This window comes from Pristiophorus japonicus, chromosome 14 (assembly GCF_044704955.1).
Source record: "Pristiophorus japonicus isolate sPriJap1 chromosome 14, sPriJap1.hap1, whole genome shotgun sequence".
Taxonomy (NCBI): domain Eukaryota; kingdom Metazoa; phylum Chordata; class Chondrichthyes; family Pristiophoridae; genus Pristiophorus; species Pristiophorus japonicus.
The window spans coordinates 27724054-27749569 of record NC_091990.1 but is presented as its reverse complement, the minus strand read 5'-3'; the positions used below and the strand labels follow the sequence as shown (position 1 = coordinate 27749569).

Sequence of the window (25516 nt, the reverse complement as noted above, 5' to 3'; positions counted from 1 at the left end):
TAAAAATGTCTGGTGTAAGCAGACTTCCATATAAAAGGACTGGTTTTAACAATACTGAATAAACAGCCCCTATTATATGTATTAGAGTACAGGATAGTGAAATATGATACTGCACTACCCAGGTAATCTAGAGAATATGAGTTCAAATCCCCATCATGGCTGTAAATTTCAATTCAGTTTAAAAAGCTGGTATCATTAAAAAAAAAATGTTGATTGTTATAATCTTAATGTCCTTCAGGGAAGAAAACGATTTTCGGCATCCATCCGCCCATTTACCACCCATATTACCACCAAAAAGCTCTTTACCGCCCATATGTGTGTATAAATGGAAACTGTTGCCCATTTATCGCCAGCGGTACATTCGGCATTTAATTACCGCCGGCAATGGGCGAAATCACCTGCCCATTTTTTTTCTAAAATCTGACGTCCTCACTCGTGTACCGCCCAGAAGATTGTTTATAATGGAAACGACCGCCCAAATTATCGCCGAGCGCTACTTTCGACATTTCGCCCATATACTGCCCAAATTACCGTCCACCCAAACAAACGCTCAGAAAATGTTGCACTCACCTGACTTTAACCTGGTGATATAGACGCCATGTTTTAAATCGGATGAAATTGAACCTGCTTAAAGTTGTTGGAAGCATTGAAGTAATTCGTGAGTGATTTTAAGGGTGTTTTAAAATCTTGACAATCATCTGAGCACATTATGGTCAATTTTGAGTAAATTTGTGGTTGTTTAAGGACAATTCAAGACGTTTGAAGACAGATTGGGGCATTTATAGTAATGGGGCCTGTAATTTCTCAGCCAGTATTGCTGATTACTCATGCTTCAGAATAGAGATGGGAGAAGGTTCTTTGAAGAGCATTATGTGCCCAATCAAAGAGGTGGCAGACTGCTGAGGAGGAGGAGACCTTACACCTAACGCATTTACAGGGAGCAGCGTTCATACCTGAACCTGTCTGATAGAACTTGCGTTAGAAGGCTGCGCTTCCGAAAAGAGGTCATCAGTGAGATATGCCAGCTCATTAAGGGAGACCTGCAGCCTTCCAGCACCATCAGGACCGCACTGTCCGTTGAGGTTAAGGTTACTGCGGCACTTTCCTTCTATGAATCAGGCTCCTTTAAGGCCTCAGCTGGCAACATTTGCTGCATCTCTCAGCACGCCACATTGCTACATTCGCCAGGTTTCTGAAGCCCTTTACGCACGCAGGATGGACTTTATAAACGCCCCTACGGCCAAGGAGGCACAGAGTGAGAGGGCATTGGGGTCTCGAGAATAGCAAACTTCCCCAAGGTCCAGGGTGCATTAGACTGTATGCACATCGCCATGCGAGCACCTTTAGAGGAGTCAGAGGTTTACTGTAACCGAAAGGGATTCCACTCCCTGAATTTGCAGCTCGTTATTGACCACAAGCAAATAATCATGGCAGTAAATGCCAATTTTCCAGGGAGCATTTGCTGAGAGCACTGTTTCTGACCTTTTTAGCAGTCAGCCACAAGGTCAGTGCTGGATGCTAGGTGACAAAGGATATGGCCTTGCTACCTGGCTCTTGACCCCGCTCTATAAGCCCTAGACAGATGCCGAGCATCGTTACAACCAGAGTCATATAGCCACACACAATATCGTCGAAAAGACAATTGGAGTGCTGAAGCAGCGCTTCAGATGCATGGACCACTCTGGAGGCAGCCTACAGTACCACTCTGAGCAGGTCGCTGAGTTCATTGTGGTGTGCTGCATATTGCACAACTTAGCTATCAGGAGGGGACAGGAATTGCCAGATGGAACTGCCGGTCCACCTCAGGAGAGAGAGAAGGTGGAAGAGGAGCAGGACCTCAGGGAGGACAATCAGCCTGGCGATGAACCCATGCCTGCCCCCCCCCCCCCCCCCACAGGAGAAGACCCGTGGTAATTACGCAGCTGTAATAGTTGCGTCAGCAGCTCATAAATGAACGCTTTGCTTGGGTGAAGTGACGGTGACAGTTACATTACATTACGTTTCATCCTTGCCTGGCCTGGCCATTGTTTGCAACTCTTGTACTGATAGTTAACCTTCTGTTGGTAAATGACACTGCCCAGCAATTGTAAGTGTAATAAAAAATCTTTTATAATTTAACAATTGAAAAAAACCTTTTTTTTTTAAATTTTAGACTTACATATAAAAATTTTAAATGGGAAAAAACAAATAACAAATACAAACATTATTTACAGAATAGAAACGCCCATCCCCCCCAATAGTCAACATTTTAAAAATAATTTAAATAACGATAACAACAACCCCCCCATACCTTAACACACCCTTTCCCCATAACGTTGCCCCTGCCCCTGGTCCTACCCACATTTACTCCGAGCCGTCTTGCAGCAGGGTGTCATGTATGTAGACCATGTATACTAACTGTATCGTCACATAAGGTGTGCCACCAGAGGGCACTGCGGTGGGAGACCTGAGGGTCACCATGCTTGTGCCTCACTCTGGAGTTACAATAAATGAGACTAAGGTCACAACAGTTCAAGTACAATACTAGACCTCGTGAAGTCATTCATAAGAGTATTAAAGACATAACACAGGGCACTTCGAGCGCTCCTGCGGTGGGGGCGGGGGGGTGGTGGTGGGGGTGACAGTGGCAGAGTCACTTCTTGGGATCACGGAGAAGACTGGGTATCCGAAGACCCGTCTCCAGAGTCAGGAGCAACTGCTTCCTCATGATGCTCATCTGCTGGCATAGGTGGTACGGCACCTTGATGTGCAGTGCCATATACCGAATCCATGATCTGCCGCATGGCATCGACGGTTTGCCGCATTACCGCAATCAGCTGCGCCATGGCCTCCGAATGATGAGTTGAAAGCATGGCAATGTTGCCGGTCAACCCACCTATCACCTGGAGGAGCTCGCGACCGATGTCGATGCTTGCCCTCGACAGTGAAACCTCCTCCACATTTTGGGTTGAGCAGCATAGCTGAGGGTCAACCATCCGATCCTCCTCCTCTGTGGTGTCGTCTCCGGTAGTGAGCACTACTTGAACTAAAAGGGGCGACGCTCCAGGGGGCAACTAGAAAACATAATATGAGAGGTTAGTAGAAGAGGAGGGGAGGGCCAAGGTGACATTAGAACGCTTATACTGCACAGGCATATGTAGGAGGAGCAACACTACTGCATTAGATATCACCGACAGATTTTACATTTAATTAACATGAACAGAAAGTACAGAAATTGCATGGCATTATAATAAGATTTGATGATCCCAGCATTAATTACATTACATTACATTACATCATTCATATATTATACTCAAATAGCATTAAATTACAATACATTACCCGAGGGTTATATATTACTTACATGGTGCCACAACTGGATCTGTACCACCAACTCATTAAGCCACTTCCAAAGGCGCACACAAATCATGAAGATTGGCTAAAACCCACCAGTGCGTACCCTTGTGGTTAGTTGTTAGTTGGTATGATTGGACTAGAATGAGGGTGAGTATGGGGGATGTGATAATACAGAGAGGGATGGATGGAGGTCCAAGGTAAGTTGGTGTGAGTAAGGATGCGCAGGAGTAGGTGAGGGCAAGCAGAGTGATGGGGATGTGATGAAAGGCACAGCAGGATGCGGTCGAGTGTAGCTTTGTACTAACGTTTCATGATCTACTGAGATCATTGAAATGTTTGCGGTACTGCACTCAGGTCCTCCTGACCACATCCCTGTTTGTGCCCACCTCTGCAATGTGTAACCAGTTGATCTCCTGGGGTGGTTTCTTCCACCCATGGGAAGAGAAGAGGACCTCCCTGCATGTAGAAGGAGTCATAGGAGAGCCTGGGTACTGCCCTGTGCTTTTGTGCAGTCATTGTCAGTGTTTGCAACACCTCAATGCTGTAGAACACTGGTAGCACAAATATCAAGACAAATGTGATCATGGTCCCTTTAAGGAAATCGGTTGATGACACGTCATGCAATGATGTCACCAGACCCGCTTCCTCTAATTGGGCCGGGTAACGCGCTGGGCGGGCTTAACAAGCCCTATCAATGGGAAGTCATTTTACGCAATGGGATGAAGCCAGCAGCATAGCCACAACTCGCCACTGACATTGCCCGCCACGGACCTGCCTGAGGTAAGTAAAATCGCGGCCAATATGATAACCACAATGTGTTAAAGAAAAAAGAAAGAATGCATTTATATAGCACTTTTCACGACCTCAAGACATCCCAAAATGCTTTACAGCCAATGTTATGTATGTAAACTTTACTATGTGTAAGACTTGCCACCAGGGGGCGCACCTGTGGGAGACCCAAGGGTCACCTGCACACCCTGGGCAAGCAGGTATAAAAGGCAGTCCACCATGCTGCTTCCTCACTCTGGAGTTACATTAAAGAGACCAAGGTCACAACAATTTGAGCTTATAGTATACAGTCTTGCGGAGTTATTCTGAACGTAACAGCCAATGAATTACTTTTTGAAGTGTCGTCACTGTTGTAATGTAGGAATTGATGAGAGCAATTTTTGGAAGGGGTGGAAGTCTGATATTTTAAACTCTACAAATGGATGGTCAGAATATAGCTAGAAATCTTAATATACCAGTTTAGGTACAGTGATGTCTTTGACATTAACTTTAATTTTTTTCATTAAAAGTTTGTCTGACATAGGATTTGTTTAACATTAAAAATTAACTTTAAAAAGTATTACAACCAGCTATGTTGACTGTCTGATGCAAGATCAACACTACAATTGGAAACAGTAAAAAAGTTCTAATTTATACAAATTAGACAGTTTAACAAAGTAAGGTTGCTATAGCAAATGTTTTACACTAGATTTAAGAACTGTGCTGAAGATTGTATAAGAAGCAACTTGCGGACTCCTGTAAATTGAACGTAGAGTGAATGGATTCCTGGATTTAATAGATAGGATAACATTTGGGATTTCTGGTCAATATAACACTTCCTCAAATCAAGTTCTTACTATGCTGTCTTGGACATTACATGGTTTACATCAGTTTTCTGAAAGCCATTGAGGCAACCACAGTATGTGCTCCCATTTCTTCAAGCGGCAGCCAGTCTCCAACATTGCAGTTCACTCAATTTCCATTGATCAACAATGTGATCCAGTCCATCACACGTGGGTCCCCAAACGCTAGAGATATACAGTTGTTGATCAAACTTGTATTCCTGTTTGTATCTGAAATAAATCAAGTTAAACTTAAGATTCTGTAAAGATGCAATGTAGTCTTATTGGGCCCAAGTTTCCACAAGAAAAAAAACGGGCGCCCCTCTGAGCTGGGCGCCCGTTTTTCGCGCCTAAAACGGCGCCTAAAAAAATCCTCGGTATTCTCCACCTACTTACAGGTCCCCTGGCCCTCGGCGCAGCACGCGCTGTGGGGGGGGCGGAGCCAAGTCCCTGCGCTGAAAACAGTGCCGGGACCTCTGCACATGCGCGCTACAGTCGGCACGCAAGTGCAGTAGCTCCAGGCGCCGAACTGTGTGGGAGGGGCCCGAAGCACGCAGCCCCTCGCCCTGGCCCAATGGCCTCACTGGGGCTGCGTGAATAAGGCTCCTCCCACGGCCAGCTCCTGCTCCCCCCCCCCCCCGCCCCCGACCGGACCCGACACCCGCTCCCCCCCCCCCCCCCCCCGCCGACCAGACCCGACACCCACTCCCCCCCCCGCCGACCAGACCCGACACCCGCTCCCCCCCCCCCCCCCCGCCGACCGGACCCGACACCCGCTCCCCCCCCCCCCCAGCCGACCAGACCCGACACCCACTCCCCCCCCCGCCGACCAGACCCGACACCCACTCCCCCCCCCGCCAACCAGACCCGACCCGACACCCGCTCCCCCCCCTCTCCCTCCCCCTCTCTCTCTCTCCCTCCCCCTCCCTCTCTCTTCCTCCCTCCCCCCCTCTCTCTCTCTCTCTCCCTCCCTCTCGCTCTCTCTCTCTCCCCCTCCCTCCCGCTCAGCGACACGAACGGCTGCAGAATTCTCCCTGGCTGAAGCACTTTCACACAGGTAGGAAGATGGTTTATTTAATCTTTTCTTGGCTTATAAATGTTTATTCAGGTTGGATTTATTTGTATAATATTTGTATAAGTATAAATAAGGATTTATTGTCAAATTTAATGAGTTCCCTTCCCCCCCCCTCCCCCACCTCGTTCTGGACGCCTAATTTGTAACCTGCGCCTGATTTTTTAATGTGTAGAACAGGTTTTTTCAGTTCTACAAAAATCTTCACTGGCTCCATTCTACTTTAGTTTGGAGTACGTTTTCACTGTGGAAACTTTCAAATCAGGCGTCAGTGGCCGGACACGCCCCCTTTTGAAGAAAAAATTCTGTTCCAAAGTAGAACTGTTCTACCTGACTAGAACTGCAGAAAAAAAAATGTGGAGAATTGCGATTTCTAAAATAGTCCGTTCTCCACCAGTTGCTCCTAAAAAATCAGGCGCGAATCATGTGGAAACTTGGGCCCAATAATACACAAATGTAATTTCTCAAATTAATAGTTAATAGGAATGGACGGTGATGGGATTCCATGGGCAATTGCAGCTAATGAATTAGAACCGGCTGAGCTAACTATATATTGGACCAGGGCCATCTATTTATGTAACCCTGTGGGATGAAATAGACAAATTGTTCTTTTAAAGACTTTAGAGTATTTCACGGTGAAAGAACAACTTCTATTGGTGATGTACCCAAGGCATTACCCATTTAAGACTTTCCCATGAGAGTTACCTGCTCAGTTTCATTCAGAGAAATTTATCATAGCCCACTGCTGACCTCATATCCTCCAAGCCATGTTCAAAAAGTTTCATTTTAACTGATTTTTCAGAACCCAGTCAGTGTAACAATTTCCAGATTATGAGGTGGAATGTGTCAGATTGCGCTGGGATAGGTTTCTGACAACTTCCTGTACAGGTGGCTGCACAGTCCTGAGTCTTTGCTTGCAATTAATGAAAAAAATCTTCTCTTCCTGTATATTTGGACTTAGCATTTTGAATGAAATTCTTGCTATTAACATACTTTGTACAGGATAGGCTTCATCTGTTCCTGGTCACAGACACCATCATTTGCATAGTACATAACTGATTTGTCATTCACACACATTTCATCTAGAAAGGAAAATAACTAACACTCATTAAAATAAATAAACGCATGTTAGGGTAGGTACTTTAGTATCAGTAAGATGAATATTTGAATACTACTAGAACCTACTGGAATTCCAGTGGTTTTGCACACAAATAATCCTGGTTTTGGTTTAGCTGTTAATCTGCCTTGTGCCTTTAAAGCTACGGTTGTTAGAAGGCAAATCCAAGAAATTGTAGCTACTTATAAACTGCTGAGAACAAAAAGGTCAGTTGTAACTGCTTGTAAGTTTAGCATTCTAGGTCAAAGCATCTGTTACAAAGTATGATGTCTGGTGTGTGGCAGACACTTGCAAGACATGACTTATATTTATCTATTGATATATTAAAAATCATATATCTGCACCGCTCCCCCCCCCCCCCCACCCCCATCAACTTTTATAATGGTAACTGACTATGTAAATTCATCAAGCTATAATTATAGCCTATCCAGGAGAGATACTGCTGTGCCACCACTGGCATGAGGGTGTAATTAAAGTGTGACAAGTTTACATAGCCAATATCCATTATAAATGTGGATATAGGAATTCATAATGCAAATATAAAAATACATAAGAACATAAGAACATAAGAATTAGGAACAGGAGTAGGCCATCTAGCCCCTCGAGCCTGCTCCGCCATTCAATAAGATCATGGCTGATCTGGTCGTGGACTCAGCTCCACTTACTCGCCCTCTCCCCGTAACCCTTAATTCCCTTATTGCTTAAAAATCTATCTATCTTTGACTTGAAAACATTCAATGAGCCAGCCTCAACTGCTTCCTTGGGCAGAGAATTCCACAGATTCACAACCCTCTGGGAGAAGAAATTCTTTCTCAACTCGGTTTTAAATTGGCTCCTCCGTATTTTGAGGCTGTGCCCCCTAGTTCTAGTCTCCCCCACCAGTGGAAACAACCTCTCTGCCTCTATCTTGTCTATCCCTTTCATGATTTTAAATGTTTCTATAAGATCACCCTCATCCTTCTGAACTCCAAGGAGTAAAGACCCAGTCTACTCAATCTATCATCATAAGGTAACCCCCTCATTTCTCGAATCAGCCTAGTGAATCGTCTCTGTACCCCTTCCAAAGCTAGTATATCCTTCCTTAAGTAAGGTGACCAAAACTGCACGCAGTACTCCAGGTGCAGCCTTACCAATACCTTATACAGTTGCAGCAGGACCTCCCTGCTTTTGTACTCCATCCCTTTCGCAATGAAGGCCAACATTCCATTTGCCTTCCTGATTACCTGCTGCACCTGCAAACTAACCTTTTGGGATTCATGCACAAGGACCCCCAGGTCCCTCTGCACCGCAGCATGTTGTAATTTCTCCCCATTCAAATAATATTCCCAAGGTGGATGACCTCACACTTTCCGACATTGTATTCCATCTGCCAAACCTTAGCCCATTCGCTTAACCTATCCAAATCTCCTTGCAGCCTCTCTGAGTCCTCTACACAACCCGCTTTCCCACTAATCTTAGTGTCATCTGCAAATTTTGTTGCACTACACTCTGTCCCCTCCTCTAGGCCATCTATGTATATTGTAAACAGTTGTGGTCCCAGCACTGATCCCTGTGGCACACCACTAACCACTGATTTCCAACCGGAAAAGGACCCATTTATCCCGACTCTCTGCTTTTTGTTCGCCAGCCAATTCTCTATCCATGCTAATACATTTCCTCTGACTCCGCGTACCTTTATCTTCTGCAGTAACCTTTTGTGTGGCACCTTATCGAATGCCTTTTGGAAATCTAAATACACCACATCCATCGGTACACCTCTATCCACCATGCTCGTTATATCCTCAAAGAATTCCAGTAAGTTAGTTAAACATGATTTCCCTTTCATGAATCCATGCTGCGTCTGCTTGATTGCACTATTCCTATCCAGATGTCCCGCTATTTCTTCCTTAATGATAGTTTCAAGCATTTTCCCCACTACAGATGTTAAACTAACCGGCCTGTAGTTACCCGCCTTTTGCCTGCCCCCTTTTTTAAACAGAATGTAAGATTTCAAAATGGAGACTTAATTATGTCTGCACGCCTTGGCTCAATTATCTTATGCACTCTAGCCCTGCCCCACCTGAGACTACCCTTGATCTTGACTCCCTGTGTGCAATGCCACAGGAGCTCGACTAGAAACTTAGGCAGACACCGGCCAGTAGTATTAAAATACTCCTAGCCCTGGGATCAGGAGTGCATCCATGGAGCAGCCGTTAGTTCTGCCCTGCCCTGCCCAGAGCTGCTCCATAAAGTCTCCATGGGAATTTGCAAACTTTGTGGCCTTACCACCGGCCATGTTTTCTGGGCGCTCGCCCCTCCGAACGAGTTTGGTGAGGTCCTCACAGAGGCGGGGAGAGAAGACCATTGGAGAGCGTGCGCCGGCGTGCAACGCCGACAGAAGTCCTCCCATCCTCATTCCCCAGATTTGTGGTGTATGTAGCACACAAATCACTGACTCCACACGGTCTGGTGTTGATCTAACTGCTGTGACCTTCGTCCTTTATTGAACAGCTCCAGAGTGACTCAGGTGTGGTGGTCAGCCTTTTTTATACTACCTCTTGCAGGTACTTTCAGGTCTCCCACCACTGCGCCCTCTGTGGTGTACCATTGTGCTTATTATACATTTAAGGTACCAGGACGATACACACATCAATACATAACATCTCACTTCCCCACCCCCCCCCCCCCGCCCCAGGACGCAGGACGATACACACATCGGTACATAACATCTCACTTCCCCACCCCCCCCCCCCGCCCCAGGACGCAGGACGATACACACATCAATACATAACATCTCACTTACCCCCCCGCCCCCCCCAGTCCTGAAGCCGTTGCCGGGGATCTCGGCCTTGTTTGTCAAACGGAAGGCAGGTATGCATAGACAGTGCGTTTGTATGGTACATGTTATCTGGTACAGATGTTGCGTCAACGGGTTGCGGGTACACTGAGCAGTTACATTAAATAGTTATTAAATCCCAGCTCCTCTGGGTGAGGTGCAGTGACATGGTAACGGATCCCTGATTTCCTTATTAGCTCTTATCATTAATTGTACTTCATATCCATTATTTTACACAAACACAGTGACCATTCAGCATTAAAATATTAATTCTTATTATAAATCAGTCATCTCACATTAACATAGCTCATTTTAGACTCTCTCTTGCCTTACAAAAGTCACTTTGTGGGGACCACCACGTGGTAAGGCCCTTTTAAGACTCCCGGGTGCATTTCCTTTTTAAGGCGCCATCTTGGATTCCACGAGGCTTCTCCTTGGGCGCCGCCACCTTTTGATGTTCTGCTGCTCTGGACACAAGGCCGCCGCCATCTTGCTCTCCGCCGCTCCGGATGCCCTCCGCCGCCGCAGCCTCCGCCCCCCTCCGCTGCCACCTGACTTGCCACCTCTCCTGCGGCCGTCGTCATCGCTTCTCTGGTGGCCATCGTAGCCGCCTCCCCTGCAGCCGTCGTGGCCTCTCCAGTCGCCGCACTTGCTGCCTCCCCTGCGGCCTCCTCTGCGGCCGTCGTGACCGCCGACCTCCAGTTGCCGCCGCCGCCCGACTCTCCCTCTGCGTGGGCCCCTCCGATCCGCTAGCCATCCTGGATCTCTGGCACCCCGCCCGCTGCGCCCCACCAGCTCACCCCCCCTCCGCCCCCACCACTAGGCCCGCCTCTGCAGGGCCGCTTGCCTGTGGGGGCTAAGGCTGCAGGATCTCTGTGGCTTGAGGTCCGCGGCTGGGGCTTGCTCTGTTTGCCCCAGCCAGAGATTGTGGGTGGATTGAGGCTGCAGCTCCAGCTCGGTCGGCGCTGCTCTCTGGAAACCCGGGGCACGGCAGCACCCCGGGGAGCAGCAGCATGTGGAGTGGTGAAGTTTTCCCAGCTCCCACGGTCCGTCCCCATCCACCTCCGGCCGAGGAGCATTGGCCCATCGCCTGCAACGACCCACAAAGGTAAACCGTGCGTCTCGTCCCCGTGGGATACCTGTACCTCCGCTCTGCCAAGAACAGGTATCAGTTTCCTGGTGTAGGTACGCAGCTTTGCCGTGATCGGGACTAGCTTGGGTCATGCAGCTGGGTTAATCCACAGTTCATCAAAAGTTCTCTGACTCATCAACGACGGACCCGAGCCCGTGCCCACTTCCATACTCACAGGGACTCCATTGATTTTTACTCCCATTACCACTGGGGGGCAAATCATCGGTACACGTGTACAGTCCCAAGATCTCATCATCTTCTGCCTGCTCCTCGCTGAACAGTGGATCATCCCCCATCTCCTCAGCCACATGGTGAGTCCGATTTCTTTTACACATACGCTGAAGGTGGCCTTTCAGGTGGCAGGTATTGCACGTGTATTCCGCAAACCTGCACCGGTGAGCCCCATGGCTTCCTCCACAGTGCCAGCATGGTGCTGCTTGATTGGTCCCCCCCAGTGGACTCTGAGTTCCAGGACCCCGAGGTCCGTGCTCTCTGCCCCGGGCAGAGCCACGTTCTGCAGTTTTGTCCGTGGTGGGCGCTATCCTGTGGACAGTGCCTGCCGGGTTCGAGACTGTGTGGGTCATTTGTTTGTGCTGCAAGTCGAGGTCATATATGCCCGGCTGATGGTGATGGCCTTTGTCAGGGTGTCTGTGGGTTCCGTGGCTAGCAGCTTATGAAGGAGGCCCTCATGGCCAATCTCCATGACGAAAACATCCCGCAACGCCTCGTCAAGATGTGTGCCAAAATCACACGGCGCCACGAGTCTCCTGAGGTCCGCAGCATATTTGGTGAAATCCTGGCCCTGGGTCTGCAGTGATGGTAAAATTTGTATCTGGCCGTGAGGATGCTCTCCTTCGGTTTCAACTGGTCACGAATGAGTTCAGTCAGCTCCTCATATGACTTGTCCCTGGCGCTCCCGGGTGCCAGCAAATCGCTGACTAGACAGTAAACCTCATCGCCACAACTGGAGAGTAATATCGCTTTACGCTTCTCTCTCAGTGCGTTCGTGTCCTCCGTCAGATCGTTTGGTGTGAAGTAGTACTCGAGCCTTTCCATAAAGGCCTTCCAATCATTGCCCACGGTAAAATCCTTTAGCGAGCCCAGAGTAGCCATGGTTGCGTGGAATCCGTCCGCTTCCTTGTCGCCAATGTGGTGTATGTAGCACACAAATCACTGACTCCACACGGTCTGGTGTTGATCTAACTGCTGTGACCTTGGTCCTTTATTGAACAGCTCCAGAGTGACTCTCCGGTGTGGTGGTCAGCCTTTTATACTACCTCTTGCAGGTACTTTCAGGTCTCCCACCACAGCGCCCTCTGTGGTGTACCATTGTGCTTATTATACATTTAATGTACCAGGACGATACACACATCAATACATAACATCTCACTCCCCGCCCCCCCCCCCCCCCCAGGACGCAGGACGATACACACATCGATACATAACAAGATTGATCCGGGCAGTCCTCCGCTCCAGCAGCAGAACGGACCGCCGCATGGAGGCAGGTCTTACCTGAACGGTAAGTATGAAGACCTGCAAGAAAAGGTTAGTGCACTTTTCATTCTTTTGTAGCAATTTTGGTGGATAGAGTCGGCTGAAGGATTTGTAACAGTTTTTTTTTCCATTTCTTGAAATTTTTTTTTCATGTTTCCCCCCCCCCCCGCCCCCCCCGCCCCCCCACTCCCTGGGCCCGACTCTATCCTCGGAATTACTTTTTCCCCCACATTTTTCCACCAAACGTCCGCCCAAAGTACCATCAGGATCTTAGCGGTCCTTTCAACAGTACATGGGCAGAACCTAGGCTTGACCAAACTCGGGCCCTTTGTTTGAGAGAAAATCAACTAAAAAGGTGCAATAATTCTGAGTCCCATATGTGGTATTCCTGCAGAGTCTTTCCTATAGATTCCAAAGGTAGTATTTGTTTCTTTATCAAATGTTAGATAGCATGTAACAGACAGCTGAAGTATGATGGACAGGTAGTGGGTGTGCACATATGTGAAGTTTTCATAATAGTATAGCTAGATTTGGAAGACAGTAACCTTCAGAGTCAGAATGATCCTTGATGATCACTTTCTTGGCAAAGATATTCACAGCCAATGCGAAGGATGATGCTACATAATACCGACCAGGATCAGCAATTATCTGCACCCCACAGCCTACAGAAAAGTACATTGCCAGTGTAGGATTGATCACTGCTGTCATCTACCACAGTAGAAAACAATAATAATTTAAAGAGTTATTTCACATTTTATAAAACTCCACAAGCTTACTCCAATAACTTAAACTCCTTTATGGAGACAGATTTTTAGAACAGACTATTTCATCTACCTCTTCAAACTTAATTTTGGTACTATCAGAGCCAGGAAAACCACCTCCAATATCAAGCAAATAATATTATAATGTCTAACTTCAGCCTGCAGAGGATAAAACAAATTCTAGTACAAGCACAGGATTTTTATTAATGTCCAGTCACAATTTTCAATGAAGCCAATATTTTAAAATATGGACCATTGTATATTTGTTTTATTAGCTCTCCAGTTTTATTTATGGGGAAGGGGTAGAATAATATCAAATAAAATATAAACTTACTCCCATATTAAGCACAAGACGAGCATCTACTATTGCTGGATCACAGGTCTTCGGATCAGTACAACCACTTCCCACATGAAAACTATAGTGACACATACACACAAACTCACACACGTAATGATTATATGATGGTTAGTCTGGCCCGACCTAACTCCAACTTCTTGCAAATTCCAGGAGGTTCCTGCACAAGTTTAAAGAGGCTCCAAACATAATGCAATGTACCAATGCAAAGAACCATCCTAGAAGAGAAACATTTTTAACTGTTCTCAGCAACAAATACATCGTTATGGTTAAATCGATTAAACAGCGTTTCCTTCCAATAGAATTAATCATGAAATAAATGTTACCCCAGTCAACGCAGTAAAGTTTGAAATTCAAGAATGAAACATGAAAAACAGGTTGTTCTAAGCTAATTCAAACTTTATTTTAAGCACTTCAGAATGTACATGGTGTAGTTAATACCGTAACAGTAAACTTACTCACTTGGTTGTAGGATGGCTCCTCGCAACTTTGAATAGTTAAATCTCATTGTCAAATGTCATTATCTGGACTCCATGACTGGCAGCATTTTTAATGTAATAAATTTGCTGACAAGGGTTTGCATACTGATTTTTTTCTACAGGAACACCAATATTCTGCACTCTGGAAAGAAATTCAATTGCTTTATGATTCTGCAGTTTATCACCATTGTAATGAAATATATCCAACATCATTTCAACTACAACACTATGGATACCATGGCCTAAACTTTCTATCTCCCCCACCCTCTGCCAAGTTAACCATGGATCTGGGGACAGGCAGAGATAGAACGTTACTCAGCTGTGTCCCATCTTTTCCAGGGGATGGTTCCTGTTGTGTCCTTACACACTACAGCAAATCAACACGAGGCACATACTGGAGACAAGGTCACTCTGTGACCTGTACCTTTATTCACAGGACCAAGAAGTGATGATCCTACGTGGGACCTCCCTTTATATACCTGGAGGACCAGGTGAGGAGTGTCTCCCACAAGTTCACCCCTTGTGATCAAGGTGTGCATTTCTCAGGTGTATACAGTGTACAGTGTTGTTACATGAAGGTTACAGTTATGTGAGGTTACAAACATGACATCACCTCCCCCCAACGTCTTTGGGTCAAAGGGTGAGTCTTTCAGGCGGTTGATGCTCTCTCGTGGAGCGCTGCAGTTGGGGCTCTGGTTGTTGAGCCTTGGCATGCGTCTTTGTCACCTGTGGTGATTCCAGCTCGTCTGGGCTAGCCGCAGGGACTGTGCATGCTGCTGACGGTTCTTGTTGCTCGTTTCTGGCAGTGGTGTGGGCAGCATCTCATGATTTTCCTCAGTGTCCATGCTGAACCTTTTTTTTTACTTGGTCCAGATGCTTGCGGCATATCTGCCCATTGTTGATTCTGACCACTATGACCCTATTTCCCTCTTTCCCAATGATAGTACCCTCGAGCCACTTGGGCCCCTGATTAAGAACAAATACAGGGTCATCAATTTCTATCCATTTCCCCTTTGAGTTACGGTCACGGCACTCATTTTGGGACTGGCGCTTGCCCTCAACAATGTGTGACAGGACAGGATGAATGAGGGACAGACGAGTTTTTAGTGTACGTTTCATGAGTAGTTCCGCTGGCGGGACTCCCGTGAGCGAGTGCGGTCGGGACCTGTCGGCCAGTAGGAGGCGCGATAGACGGTATTGAAGGGAGGGTCCTTGAATCCGGAGCATGACTTGTTTTATGATTTGGACCGCACGTTCCGCCTAGCCATTGGAAGCCGGCTTGAACGCCGCTGTCCTGACATGTTTGATGCCATTACCCGACATGAAGTCCCGGAATTCATAGCTAGTGAAACATGGGCCGTTGTCGCTAACTAGAATGTCCAGCAAGCCGTGGGTCGCAAAGATCGCACGCAGACTCTCCACAGTGGTGGATGTCGTGCACTAATTCAATATGATGCACTCAATCCATTTCGAGTACGCATCAATAACAATGAGGAACATTTTTCCCATGAACGGGCCCGCGTAGTCTACGTGAATTCGTGACCATGGCTTGGTGGACCAGGGCCACGGGCTGAGTGGGGCCTCCCTGGGGGCATTGCCCAGCTGGGCACACGTCGTGCACCTACGAACACAGTGTTCCAGGTCTGCATCAATTCCCGGCCACCATACATGTGACCGGGCAATGGCCTTCATAAGCACAATGCCTGGGTGCTCGCTGTGGAGTTCCCTGATGAATGCTTCCTTACCCCTCTGGGGCATGACTACCCGGCTGCCCCATAGTAGGCAGTCGGCTTGAATGGAGAGTTCATCCATCAGTCTGTGGAATGGTGTGACCTCTTCAGGGCATGCTCCGTGTGCGGGAGCCTAATCCGCAGTCAGGACACATTTCTTAATCAGAGATAGGAGGGGATCTCTGTTTGTCCAGGTTTTGATCTGGTGGGCTGTGATGGGGGAGCCTGCGCTGTCAAAGGCATCGACAGCCATGACCATCTCCGCTCTTTGCTCCGCTGCCCCCTCAGTGGTGGCCAGTGGAAGCCTGCTGAGCGCGTTAGCGCAATTTTCGGTGCCTGGCCGGTGCCGTATTGTGTAGTCATACGCAGCCAGCGTGAGAGTCCATCGCTGACGCATTGGCATTGACAGCTTTGCTGTCGGACAACAGGGATGTTAACGGCTTGTGGTCCGTTTCTAACTCGAACCTTCTGCCAAAAAGGTACTGGTGCATCTTTTTCACCCCGTAGACACATGCGAGTGCTTACTTTTCAACCATTCCATACCCACTTTCTGCTTGGGAGAGCGACCTGGAGGCATAAGCCACAAGTTGAAGTTGGCCCTCATCATGACTCTGCTGCAACACGCACCCAATCCCATAGGATGATGCATCGCATGTCAAAACCAATTTCTTACAGGGGCCGTACAGGGTCAATAACTTATTAGAACAAAGCAGGTTCTGCGCCCGATTGAAAGCCCGTTCCCGACAGTCCCCCCAAAGCCAATCGCAACCCTTACGCAGGAGCACGTGTAGCGGCTCCAGCAATGTACTTAAGTTCAGTAGAAAGTTCCCGAAATAGTTCAATAGTCCCAGAAATTAACGCAACTCGGATGTGTTGCCGGGCCTGGGCGCACGACGGATCGCCTCCGTTTTGGATTCGGTGGGCCGGATCCCGTCTGCGGCAACCCTCCTGCCCAAAAACTCGACCTCTGGGGCCAAAAACACACACTTGTACTTCTTTAGCCGCAGGCCACCAGTGCACCACAAAGCCAGAGCTATGCCACATGTGATGCGGGAGAAAATTGAGTGTGAGTTGGATAGGTTGCTAAAAGAGGGCATAATTTTGCCCGTTGAATTCAGCGACTGGGCAAGCCCCATCGTCCCTGTTCTAAAAATGGATGGCTCGGTCAGGATCTGTGGCTTTGAGGGTGTCCTTGTAACGTTGCCTCTGCCCACCTTTGGCTCGTTTGCCGTGAAGGAGTTCCGAGTAGAGTGCTTGCTTTTGGGAGTCTTGTGTCTGGCATGCGAACAATGTGGCCTGCCCAGCGGAGCTGATCAAGTGTGGTCAGTGCTTCAATGCTGGGGATGTTGGCCTAGTCGAGGACACTAACGTTGATGCGTCTGTCCTCCCAGGGGATTTGCAGGATCGTATGGAAACATCGTTGTGGTATTTCTCCAGCGACTTGAGGTGTCTACTGTACATGGTCCATGTCTCTGAGCCGTACAGGAGGGCGGGTATTACTACAGCCTACAGGTAACTCCACACTCCTAGTGGAGAGCCACAATCACAGAGAGTGCAGATCAGAGAATTGGAGGTACAATGATGTAGTCCGAGCTCTGACCCCCACTCCTTGTGAGTTTGGTTTCCTGCTGGGAGCACGGAATTGAAAATGATCCCTTTTTTAATGCAAAATTATTGGCAGGTGCTAATGATGGATATAACTGCTGAAATACATACATTAAGACTCTACTTTGTTAGAAGATATATAAGAAAATTGCATGTTTGTGTAAACAATACCAAAATTGAAACAGTCTTTCAAATACATATCAATACAGTTTTATTCAGATCCTACCTTACTAGCACAATCAAAGCCAGCTCCATTTCAGCAAGAGTCTGAACTATAGGTTTGCTGTGATTGCACTTTACAGCATAAAAAGGCTTCCCGGGGCAGTGGCTTCGACCATTCTAACTGCTCTTTCACAATGTCACTCAAATCAGCAACAAAGAAAGCATCTTAGTAGTCCTATAGAAATCAGTGTAGATTATATTTCAACATGCTAACACCATCCACAGTTCTTGGCTTAATACATTATACTTTGTTAGCTAGTTTGATGATTTGTTGGTCTGTGTTCATGTTTGATAAAGGAGCATCATTACTGAACTTTTGAGAGCAGTGAAGCAAATTCCAAGAAGGGCATCCAACTAATTAAAGGAAAATGTATCTTATATCGGGTATTTATTAGTTAAACAATCTCACAGTTAAGGAAGTCTACAGAAACCAAGCTAAAGAGTGTTGGAAGATTATGTGAATGAGTTGCTTGCCAATACACACATTTTCACTTTGGAGTAACAGACAACCTGTTTCATATAGTGACAATAAACAGACACCTGTATGGTTGACTGTTTTACTCCTAACACATCTCCATACCCAATAGCTAGAAATTGAGATCTTAAATTACTCATGAGTTGAAGTAGCCTTCAAAAGGGAATTGGATAAATACTTGAATGAGAAAACAGTGCAGGGATATGGGGAAAGAGCGAGGGAGTGGGACTAACCTATTGCTCTTCGAAAGAGCTGGTGCAGACTCGATGGGCCGAATGGCCTCCTTCTGTGCTGTACTATTATATGATTCGAGATTATGACTGTTGACAAAAACTTATTTTTACAAAATGAGCAACGCTTCATGTTTACCAGTATTGAATTGAGGAGAGGTAGTTGAGTAGTCAGTACCTGGATTGGGAGGAAATTAAGCAATTAGATGATAAGTCTTATGCATAAAACTAATCTTCTTAGAGCTGGGATGGGGACAGAAACAACAGAGCTTCATGGCTTAGTGGATAGGAGTCGGTGGTGGGGCAGAGGCAACCGAGTGGGTAGCCTCAACATTGGAGCTGAAGACATTTAAGAGCTTCACATAACTAGTGTCAGAGATGATGATGGAGTGGGGAAATAAATTAAAATGAGAATCTGCTGAATAATGGTATCATAATAATGATTGACGTAAAGCTATGTAATGAACAATTGGGTATGACTATCAAGTGACATCAGGTCTAATAAACATTCAGATTTTGTCAGTTAGGTATGACAGAAGTTCATTCCTGTACACTGGAGCTGGTCATCTGAGTCTGTCCCATTCAATCATGTTGCAATTAATGCTCCCAAGAAACCGTGTAATCTCCTGCCACAGGCACCAAAACACAAGTTTTAAAAAACTCTAGGCCAATTCAGAGAAAAATAATTCTGGAAATTCCACTACAACCCCCAGAGGCATCACAACTCAGCTGTTCGATCAGAACAGGTCAATCAAAGGTCCTCAAGTAATGACAAACATTTGTTTCCATCTTTTTTCATCAAATTTTGTATATAATTATCAAATTAATATCAAAAATAGTTCTTCAATAATATGCTCTGTGTTGATTTGGTGTACCTGAGATATTCATTGTCTTGTACACTGTTAATAAGGCTACGTTTACTGCTTAAACAATGGGCCCAAAGCCTCCAGGGTATGACTCCGACCTGCGTAAGGAATACACACCGACATGATGCCGGCACTCCTTGGTAAACCTGCGGTCTGACCCTGCGAGGCGGAGGGCAGCATAATGGCCACGGATCCCAGGGACGCAGGCGGTGCGGAAGCGTACCTGGGATCACGTGGGCCTGGTCCCCCAATCACAAAACAGAATTAGATTTTAAGCATTTCTGAAGGGAATCCCATAATCAGATTTAATGGAATCCTGACATCAGATTTAATTACAATTTACATGATTGGAATTTCATTCCTAATTAACTTCATTCCACCAACTTCACTAATATTTTGATATCATTAAAACTCTTAAATACACAGAAACGTTTGATACAGTGTATGTGTATGATTTCCGAGATGGAAATGTTTAATATATACCTGAGGTGACCCCTTACACTGATGCCAATAGGCCCTGTGCATGTTTGCATCAACCATAACATTTCCGTACGCAATTGCTGGCCAGTTGGAGGGTAAATAGCCCAACTCTGTGGCAGCAATTGCTTTCTCATGGGCTGTGTCCCTGGTCTGTCAACACAAGTGTATGCGGAAATCTCGATCTTGCATTGGATTTCAAAGGAGAGTACGCTGCCATACCCATTGCAAAATCCAGGCCATTGTAACAACTGATAACACTGCACCAAGAATAAGTTCATTGAACTCTGTCATATCGCAGATATACCTTGATACAGAGCTGAGGCTTGTACAGCCACGTAGAAAGGGTAACCGTGCCCTAGCTCTTGACTTCTCCCTAACCATATGATCTCCACTCAACATCCAGTTAAGTGCAGATGGTTATAGCTGCTACTTGCTGATCAAATGTGTCCTCACAACCTTGCTCCCTAGAGCAGCTGTACACAAAGTGATCGATCATCAAGTGTTGGTTATAAAACTCCATGACAGAGCTTAGATTGATATAGTGTGCCTTCAAAATGAGTATCGGCTCCCTGTAAGTATAAATATAACAAGCAACTTAAATATTTCAGATGAGATTGTGATGCAAAGAACCAATTTCAAATCAACATTTTCTGTACATGTTAACATTAGAAGGTATGAAATAAGAGGGATCAGACAGGGGGAAAATGCAAAGCAGAGTAAGATGGTTATGGAGTGTGGTAAATAAGGTTGGTGAGCTGCAGGCACAAGTCGCCACATGGGACTATGAGAGATGGCAATAACCTGGCTCAAAGAGGGAGAAGTTTGGGAACTTAATTTTCCTGGCTACAAGGTATTCAGGAAAGATAGGAACAGAAAAAAAAGGAAAGGGGTGGCAGTGTTGATCAAATAAACTATTGGCCCACAAATTCCGGCCTCCCAGAGTGTGTACGGAGTGTGTACGGACCCGGGAAGGCATCGCAAAAGCCGGTTTTCAGTGGGCAATGCACATGCGCTGAAAACCGGCTTTTCTGATCTGTCAAGCTGGAGCTTGACAGATCCTCCATATCTCCACATCCAGGACATTCGCATGGGCAAAATTGCGGTATTTACCTATATCTTATCCAGCAGATGTCTAAAAAACTCTTGCGCATTGATAAAAGCAGGTGCATAGCCTACTTTTACAGGTGTAAGAGTTTTAAAATACACAAAAACATCATAAAATAACATTTAAAAAAAAAAGGATTTTATTGTTTAAAAACCCTCCCCACTACATTAAGTTTATTTTAAACCATAATTTAAAAACTTTTTTAAAAATCGGAAATAAAATATATATTTTTTTATAATACATAAATAACTAATTTAAATTAATGAAAATATGTGGTGTATTTTTTCTATTTTTTATTAGTGTTTGGAGGGGGGGGGTTATCAATCATAATAATGGGAACTCCAACTTACGGAGTTCCCATTATTATGAACGAGTATGTACTTTATCTGGAATGGCTGCCCAGAGCCATGTGACTGCAGCTCCGGCTCTACGGATGTACCAACGTGCAAGTGCTCTGACGCGCAGTCAGTAGAGGCCTCAGGACCGGGATCTCTCGTGGGCGCAGCAGCTTCAGGTAAGTGTGCATCTTTTTTAACTTTTTTACCCGATCGCTTGCGGGAAGCAGCCGACCAGGATTTCTAGGCCATTATAGCGCTGGAGAGAGATGATGTCGTTGAGGTGCCAAAAAAATTTGGTTACAGTTAAAGAACAATAGAGTAGCTATTACGCTACAGGGTTTGTACTATAGGCCACCAAATAATGGGAAGCAGATAGAAGAGCAAATTTGAAGGCAAATTACAGACAGGTGCAAGAATTACAGAGTACTGATAATAGAGACTTCAATTATCCTAATAAAAACTGGGATTGTAACTGTGTAAAGGGCAAAGAGGGGGATGGAATTCCTGAAGTGTGTACAAGAGAACTTTGTTGATCAGTGTGTTTCCAGCTCAATGAGGAATGAAGCAGTGCTGGAACCAGTTCTGGGGAATGAAGTGGGACATGTGTTTTAGTGGGAGAGCATTTGGGTAACAGTGATCATAATATCATCAGGTTTAGAAGAGTTATTGAAAAGGACAAGGTACAATCAAGTGTAAAAATATTTAACTGAAGGAGGGCAAACTTTAATGAGTTGAAGAAGAATCTGGCCCAGGTGAATTGGAATCAAAAATTGGTAGGCAAAACAGTGAACAATAGGAGGCCTTCAAAGATTATATTGTTCCAGGAGAGTAGACACATTTCTATGAGGGGGAAAGGAAAGGGCTTCAAAGCTTGAGCTCCCTGGATGCCTAGAGATATAGATGTTAAAATGAGACAGAAAAAGGAGGCTTATGACAATAATAAGGTTCATAATACAGTTGAGAACCAAGCTGAATATAGAAAGTACAAAGGAGATCTAAAAAAGGGAATAGGGACAAACAGAGAGTATGAGAATAGATTAGCGGCTAACATAAAAGAGAATCCAAAATTTTTTAATGAACACATAAATAGTAAAAGGGTACTCAAAGGCAGGGTGGGGCCGATTAGGGACCAAATAGGAAATCTTCTTGTAGAGGCAAAGGGCATGGCTGAGACACTAAATGAATACTTAGCACCTGTCTCCACTAGAGAAGAGGATGCTGCCAATGTAGCAGTAAAGGAGGAGGTAGTATCGATATTGGACAGGATAAAAATAGATAATGAGAGGTACTTAAAAGGTTGGCCATCCTCAAAGTAGAAAAGTCACCCAGTCCAGATGGGATTACATAGGATGTACAACACAGAAACAGGCCATTCAGCCCACCAGTCCATGCCAGCATTTATGCTCCACTCGAGCCTCCTCCCGTCTTTCCTCATCTAACCCTCTATTCCCTTCTCCCTCATATGCTTATCAAACCGCCCCTTAAATGCATCAATACTATTCGCCTCAACCAGTCCCTGTGGTAGCGAGTTCCACATTCTCACCACTCTCTGGGTAAAGAAGTTTCTTCTGAATTCCCTATTGGATTTATTGGTGACTATCTTATATTGATGTCCTCTAGTTTTGCTCTTCCCCACAAGTGGAAACACACGCTCTATTTCTACTCTATCAAAACCTTTCATGATTTTAAAGACCTCTCTATTAGGTCACCCCTCAGCCATCTCTTTTCAAGAGAAAAGAGATCCAGAATGTTCATCCTTTCCTGATAGGTATACCCTCGCATTTCTGATATCATGCTTGTAAATCTTCTCTGCAATGCCTCTATATTCTTTTTATAATATGGTGGTCTAAGTGTGGTCTAACCAAGGTTCGATACAAATTTAGCATAAGTTCACCACTTTTCAATTCTATCCCTCTAGAAATAAACCCTAGTGTTTGGTTTGCTTTTTTTTTATGGCCTTGTTAACCTGTGTCGATACTTTTAGTGATTTGTGCATTTGTACTCCAAGATCCCTTTGCTTCTCTACCCCATTTAGATTCTTATTTTCTAAATAATATGTGACCTCCCTATTGTTCTTACCCAAATGTAATACCTCACATTTATCTGTGTTGAAATTCATTTGCCAATTATATGCCAATTCTGCAAGTTTATTAATGTCTTCTTGTAATTTGTTGCAGTCCTACAGTATTGGCTATCCTCCCCAATTTGGTGTCATCTGCAAATTTAGAAATTGTGTTTTTGATTCCAAAGTCTAAATCGTTAATATAAATTGTGAACAACAATGATCCCAGCCCTGATCCTTGTAGAACACCACTTCTCACCTTTGGCCACTCTGAATAGCTTCCCTTTACCCCTACTCTTTGCTTTCTGTCTTGAAGCCAGCTAGCTATCCATTCTGCTACATGTACCCTGACTCCGCATTCCCTGGATGCATCCTAGGTTACTGAAGGAAGCAAGGGTGGAAATTATCTGGCAGGAGCAAAGAGACCTCAGTGTGTATGTACACAAATCTTTAAAGGTGGTAGGAAAAAGTTGAGAAGGTTGTTAAAAAAGCATATAGGATTCTTGACTTTATTAATAGAGGAATAGAGTACAAAAGCAAAGAAGTTATGGTAAACCTTTATAAAACATCGATTAGGACTCAGCCGGAGTATTGTGTTTAGTTCTGGGCACCAGACTTTAGAAAGGACGTCAAGGCTTTGGAGAGGGTGCAGAAGAGATTTACTAGAATGGTACCCGGGATGAGGGATTTCAACTTTGTGGAGAGACTGGAGATGCTGGTGTTGTTCTCCTTAGAGCGGAAAAGGTTAAGAGATTTGATACAGATATTCAAAATCATTAAGGGTTCTGATAAATAAAGAGAAATTGTTTCCAGTGGCAGAAGGGTCGGTAAGCAGGGGACACAGATTCAAAGTGATTGGCAAAAGAACCAGAGGCGACATAAGGAAACATTTTTTTACACAGCAAGTTGTTGTGATCTGGAATGCAATGCCTGAAAGGGTAGTCGAAGCAGATTCAATGGTAACATTCAAAAGAGAACTTGTAGGGAAACATTTACACGGCTATGGCGAAAGAGCAAGGGAGTGGGATTAATTGGATTGCTCTACCAAAGAGTCAGCACAGGCACAGTGGGTGGAATAGCCTCCTTCTCTGCTATATCATTCTTTGATTGCATAATTGAGCACAAATCTGTTTTAAGTCTGGAAATTGTGCTCTGCAAACCCTTAACTTACATTATCAAACTCTTTGGGAATGTTAACCCATTCAAAATATATGGGTCAACAACTTTGGTAAAATTTCAGTCAAAGTAATTTGATACAAACACTTCTTATCTGACTCCCATCAAAAACTTTGCTTGCTCTCAACTCCACCTCTCCCCTGCTCACTCGGGCTGAACCAGACAGTGCACATCCTTGGTATCCTGCTCACCCCCTTTAACGTATTGAATTCAAAATCCTTAACCTTATTTATAAATGTCTCCGATACCATGCCACACCCTATTTCTGCAACCTCCTGCGGTCCTGCATTCTAGGTTATGTCCCCAGGTCCTCTGCCTCAGATCACCTGTGCACCCACTCTTCTTTCCATATCTTTATCTGTGGCAAAGATTTCAGCAGCATCAAGCCATAATCTCTGGTAATCCCACCCTAAACCTCTCCACATTCCTACTTTTATACAAATGGTAGTGCTGTTTTTCTTTGTATTGTTGACATGGTCCTTTGGCAGTTAGAGCAGGAGGTTCCCAGAAACAAATCACGTTTTGCTAGGGGTACCTACCACACAGAAACATTAGAAGAACCAATGATTTACTAGAGGTCCATTCTTTGTGCCTACTTCTCTTGCAGAGTCTTGGCCACCAGTGGCAACATAGTGAGAGCAGACTGAAGGCAAACATCTGTAGGCAAAGCTCCTGGTCTGTAGTTGCTCATGAAAAAGTTGATGAAATTGCAATAATCAATCCCAAAACAATTTGGTAAAGGTTTTAAAACCCCATAGAATAAAAACAGAATAGGAAATTGAATCATCATAAAGAAAAGTAGTCATGTTCATAGTGTTAAATAGTCAATTTAGTTATGCAACTTCAGTCAATTTTCTTGAGCCATCCAGACCATCCTGAGCTGGTTCATTGTCTCCCGGAACTGGATTGAACAAGGAAAAACACCCTGCTGTAGAAAACCACTGGCAATAGATTTAATTAATGCTCTCGAGAAAAGTCAGGCATTGAAGCCTGACACAGCAAAAGAGGAATGTTGTACTGAGAGCCGATTCCTCAAAAATGAAAACAATGAAATTG

The 25516-nt window shown here is 45.3% G+C and overlaps 1 pseudogene; it reads right to left on the bottom strand.

The window, feature by feature from the left end:
• Positions 1 to 2645: 2645 nt before the first annotated feature.
• LOC139279582 (ornithine decarboxylase-like) lies at positions 2646 to 25151 on the bottom strand (annotated as a pseudogene).
• Between the last annotated feature and the right edge of the window lie 365 nt (positions 25152 to 25516).